This window comes from Loxodonta africana, chromosome 19 (genome assembly GCF_030014295.1).
Source record: "Loxodonta africana isolate mLoxAfr1 chromosome 19, mLoxAfr1.hap2, whole genome shotgun sequence".
NCBI classification, from domain to species: Eukaryota; Metazoa; Chordata; class Mammalia; order Proboscidea; family Elephantidae; genus Loxodonta; species Loxodonta africana.
Window position 1 is genome coordinate 10,840,648 of NC_087360.1, and position 6,000 is coordinate 10,846,647.

The window sequence follows — 6,000 nt, forward strand, 5'->3', positions numbered from 1 at the left end:
CTATTTCTCAGGTTCTTATAATAGTGGTCTTATACAATATTTGTCCTTTTGCAACTGACTAATTTCACTCAGCATAATGCCTTCCAGGTTCCTACATGTTATGAAATGTTTCACAGATTCCTCACTGTTCTTTATCGATATGTAGTATTCCATTGTGTGAATATACCATAATTTATTTATCTATTCATCCATTGATGGGCACCTTGGTTGCTTCCATCTTTTTGCTATTGTAAACAGTGCTGCAATGAACATGGGTGTGCATATATCTGTTCGTGTAAAGGCTCTTATTTCTCTAGGATATATTCCAAGGAGTGGGATTGCTGGATCGTATGGTAGTTCTATTTCTAACTTTTGGAGGAAGTGCCAAATCGACTTCCAAAGTGGTTGTACCATTTGACATTCCCACCAGAAGTGTAGAAGTGTTCCAGTCTCTCCACAGCGTCTCCAAGATTTCTTCTTTTGTGTTTTTTGGATTAATGCCAGCCTTGTTGGAGTGAGATGAAATCTCATTGTAGTTTTGATCTGCATTTCTCTAATGGCTAATGATCGTGAACATTTCCTCATACATCTGTTAGCTACCTGAATGTCTTCTTTAGTGAAGTGTCTATTCATATCTTTTGCCCATTTTTTAATTGGGTTATTTGTCTTTTTGCAGTTGAGTTTTTGCAGTATCATATAGATTTTAGAGATCAGGCGCTGATCAGAAATGTCATACCTAAAAACTTTTTCCCAGTCTTTAGGTAGTCTTTTTACTCTTTTGGTGAAGTCTTTGGATGAGCATAGGTGTTTGATTTTTAGAAGCTCCCAGTTATCTAGTTTTTCTTCTGTATTGTTAGTAATGTTTTGTATACTGTTTATGCCATGTATTAGGGCTCCTAACATTGTCCCTAGTTTTTCTTCCATGATCTTTATCGTTTTAGATTTTATATTTAGGTCTTTGATCCATTTTGAGTTAGTTTTTGTGCATGGAATGAGGTATGGGTCTTGTTTCATTTTTTTGCAGATGGATGTCCAGTTATGCCAGCACCATTTGTTAAAAAGACTGTCTTTTCCCCATTTAGCTATTTTGGGGCCTTTGTCAAATATCAGCTGCTCATATGTGGATGGATTTATGTCTGGATTCTCAATTCTTTTCCATTGGTCTATGTATCTGTTGTTGTACCAGTACCAGGCTGTTTTGACTGCTGTGGTGGTATAAGCGGTTCTAAAGTCAGGTAAAGGAAGGCCTCCCACTTTGTTCTTCTTTTTCAGTAATGCCTTGTTTATCCGGGCCCTCTTTCCCTTCCATATGAAGTTGGTGATTTGTTTCTCCATCTCATTAAAGAATGTCCTTGGGATTTGGATCAGAATTGCATTAAATGTATACATCGCTTTTGGTAGGAAAGACATTTTTATAATGTTAAGTCTTACAATCCACGAGCAAGGTATGTACTTCCACTTATGTTAGTCTCTTTTGGTTTCTTGCAGAAGTGTACTGTAGTTTTCTTTGTATAAGTCTTTTACATCTCTGGTAAGATTTATTCCTAAGTATTTTATCTTCTTGGGGGCTACTGTAAACGGCATTGATTTGGTGATTTCCTGTTCGATGTTCTTTTTGTTGGTGTAGAGGAATCCAACTGATTTTTGTATGTTTATCTTGTATCCCAATACTCTGCTGAACTCTTCTACTAGTTTCAGTAGTTTTCTGGAGGATTCCTTAGGGTTTTCTGTGTATAAGATCATGTCATCTGCAAATAGAGATACTTTTACTTCTTCCTTGCCAATCTGGATGCCCTTTATTTCTTTATCTAGCCTAATTGCTTTGGCTAGGACTTCCAGCACAATGTTGAATAAGAGTGGTGATAAAGGGCATCCTTGTCTGGTTTCCGATCTCAATGGGAATGTTTTCAGGCTTTCTCCATTTAGGGTGATGTTGGCTGTTGGCTTTGTATAAATGCCCTTTGTTATGTTGAGAAATTTTCCTTCTATTCCTATTTTGGTGAGAGTTTTTATCATGAATGAGTGTTGAACTTTGTCAAATGCCTTTTCTGCATCAATTGATAAAATCACGTGATTCTTGTGTTTTGTTTTATTTATGTGGTGGATTACATTAATTGTTTTTCTAATGTTGAACCATCCCTGCATAGCTGGTATGAATCCCACTTGGTCGTGGTGAATTATTTTTTTGATACGTTCTTGAATTCTATTGGCTAGAATTTTGTTGAGGATTTTTGCATCTACGTTCATGACGGATATAGGTCTATAATTTTCTTTTCCTGTGGTGTCTTTACCTGGTTTTTGTATCAGGGATATGGTGGCTTCATAGAATGAGTCTGGTAGTGTTCCGTCCTTTTCTATGCTCTAAAATACCTTTAGTAGTAGTGGTGTTAACTCATCTCTGAAAGTTTGGTAGAACTCTGCAGTGAAGCCGTCCGGCCCAGGGTTTTTTTTTGTTGGGAGTTTTTCGATTACCTATTCAATCTCTTCTTTTGTTCTGGGTCTATTTAGTTGTTCTACCTCTGTTTGTGTTAGTTTAGATAGGTAGTGTGTTTCTAGGAATTCATCCATTTCTTCTAGGTTTTCAAATTTGTTTGAGTATAGTTTTTCATAGTAATCTGATACGATTCTTTTAATTTCAGTTGGGTCTGTTGTAATATCACCCATCTCATTTCTTATTCGGGTTATTTGCTTCCTCTCCTGTTTTTCTTTTGTCAGTTTGGCCAGTGGTTTATCAATTTTGTTGAGTTTTTCAGAAAAACAGCTTTTGGTCTTGTTAATTCTTTCAATTGTTTTTCTGTTTTCTATTTCATTTAGTTCAGCTCTAATTTTTATTATTTGTTTTATTCTGGTGCCTATGGGTTTCTTTTGTTGCTCGCTTTCTATTTGTTCAAGTTGTAGGGATAATTCTTTGATTTTGGCCCTTTCTTCTTTTTGGATGTGTGCATTTATCGATTTAAATTGGCCTCTGAGCACCACTTTTGCTGTGTTCCAAAGGTTCTGATAGGAGTGTTTTCATTCTCATTGGATTCTCTGAATTTCTTTATTCCATCCTTAATATCTTCTATAATCCAGTCTTTTTTGAGCAGGGTATTGTTCAGTTTCCAAGTGTTTGATTTCTTTTCCCTGCTTTTCCTGTTATTGATTTCCACTTTTATGGCCTTATGGTCAGAGAAGATGCTTTGTAATATTTCAGTGTTTTGGATTCTGCTAAGGCTTGCTTTATGACCTAATATGTGGTCTATTCTAGAGAATGTTCCATGTGCACTAGAAAAGAAAGTATAGTTGGCTGCTGTTGGGTGGAGTGTTCTGTATATGTTTACGAGGTCAAGTTGGTTGATTGTGGCATTTAGATCTTCCATGTCTTTATTGAGCTTCTTTCTGGATGTCCTGTCCTTCACTGAAAGTGGTGTGTTGAAGTCTCCTACTATTGTTGTGGAGCTGTCTATCTCACTTCTCAATGCTGATAGAGTTTGTTTTATGTATCTTGCAGCCCTGTCATTTGGTGCATAAATATTTAATATGGTTATATCTTCTTGCTGTATTGTCCGTTTAATCATTATATAGTGTCCTTCCTTATCCTTTCTGATGGATTTAACTTTAAAGTCTATTTTGTCAGAAATTAATATTGCCACCCCTGCTCTTTTTTGATTGTTGTTTGCTTGATACGTTTTTTTCCATCCTTTGAGTTTTAGTTTGTGTCTCTAAGTCGAAGGTGTGTCTCTTGTAGGCAGCATATAGATGGATCTTGTTTTTTAATCCATTCTGCCACTCTGTTTATTGGTGCATTTAGTCCATTTACATTCAAGGTAATTATGGATAGGTATGAACTTAGTGCTGTCATTTTGATGTCTTTTTTTTGTGTGTTGACAGTTTCTTTTTCCTACTTGATTTTATGTGCTGAGTAGATTTTCTTTATATATTGTCCTTTCCTCATATTTGTTGTTGTTGATTTTGTTTCTCCTGAGTCTGTGTTTTTCCCTTGTATTTTATTTTGATGAGTAGGATAGTTTGTCTCCTTTGTGGTTACCTTATTATGTACCCCTATTTTTCTAAATTTAAAATTAACTTTTATTTCTTTGTATCACCGTGTCGTCCTCTCCATATGGAAGGTGTATGATTACATTTCTTAGTCCCTCTTTATTATTTTAATGTTGTCTTCTTTTATATAATAACATCGCCGTTACACTGTGTTAAGCTTTTTTTTTTTTTTTTTAATCTCGCTTTGTTTTTTTGATTTCCCTGTCTGGGTTGACTTCTGGTTGCTCTGCCCAGTGTTCTAGTCTTGGGTCGATACCTGATATTATTGATTTTCTAACCAAAGAACTCCCTTTAGTATTTCTTGTAGTTTTGGTTTGGTTTTTACGAATTTTCTCAACTTGTGTTTATCTGGAAATGTCTTAATTTCACCTTCATATTTAAGAGACAGTTTTGATGGATATATGACTCTTGGCAGGCAATTTTTTTTTCTTTCAATTTTTTTAAATATGTCATCCCATTGCCTTCTTGCCTGCATGGTTTCTGCCGAGTAGTCTGAGCTTATTCTTATTGGTTCTCCTTTGTAGGTGACTTTTCTTTTATCTTTCGCTGCTCTTATAATTGTCTCTTTATCTTTGGTTTTGGCAAGCTTGATTATAATATGTCTTGGTGACTTTCTTTTAAGATCTACCTTATGTGGAGTTCGATGAGCATCTTGAATAGATATCTCCTCATCTTTCACAATATCAGGGAAGTTTTCTGCCAACAATTCTTCAACAATTTTCTCTTATCCCTCCCTGTTCTGGTACTGCAATCACTCGTGGGTTATTTCTCTTGATAGAGTCCCACATGATTCTTAAGGTTTCTTCACTTTTTTAAAATTCTTTTATCTGATTTTTCTTCAAATATATTAGTGCCAAGTGATTTATCTTCGAGTTCAGAAATTCTGGCTTCTACTTACTCAATTCTGCTCCTCTTTCTATTAAGTTATCTAATTCTGTAATTTTATTGTTAATCTTCTGAATTTCTGATTGCTGTCTGTCTATGGATTTTTCCAGCTTATTAAACTTTTCATTATGTTCCTGAATAATCTTTCTAATTTCTTCAGTTGCTTTATCTGTGTGTACCTTGGCTTGTTCTGCGTATTGCCTCATTTCCTTCTTGATGTCTTGTAGGGCTCTGTATATTAAACTTTTGTATTCTGCATCTGGTAATTCTAGGAATGCACTTGCATCTAGAAGATCCCTGGATTCTTTGTTTTGAGAGCCTGTTGAGGTGATCATGGTCTGTTTCTTTATGTGACTTGATACTGACTGTTGTCTCCGAGCCGTCTATAAGTTATTGTATCAGTTTATGCTTGCTTACTGTGTCATAGCTACTTGATTTGTTTTGTTTTGGTATACCTGTATGGGTTGCTTGAATGAGCTAGCTTGATTATTCTCGCCTTTGGAGCTCTGGTGTCCTGTCCCCCGCTGGCTAGAGCTGTTATCATGCATATCAGTCTAGGAGTCCATTCAGTTTTCTTGTGTGAATTCAGCTCAGGTTTCCAGGTAGCTGATATCAAGTGTGTGGTACAGGCTCTGTCCTACAGTCTTAGAGGGGCAGGGATGATTGGCGTATATACCGGTATCTGATTGCAGCAGGAGGTCACGCTCTGAACAAGGCAGGGGGTTGAGAACTGACGCCCAAGTGTCTCTGAGGAAAACACGTCTCTGTTCCCTAGAGCATGCTGGTGGGTGGGTTCTGCAGAGGGACCATGGGCACCCAAAGTTTTTGGTTGTAAGGACTGGGAGGTACCAGTTACGTTTGGACCCCTGTGGCGGGTGGCTGGGTGACCTGACTGGAGCTACCAGTCCTTAGGTCCCTGATGTGGGTAGGTGAGGACCTTGTTTAATAGGCAAAGCAATGTCAAACGTCAAATACCCACCTCTCCACCGCACAGCTGAAATGGTTGGAGTTTGCCTACAAGGGCGTATTCTCCCGAAATAGGCCCACACAGGTCCATGCAGAAGGGAAAGGTGCTCAAGGTCCATGGACGGTTTATGC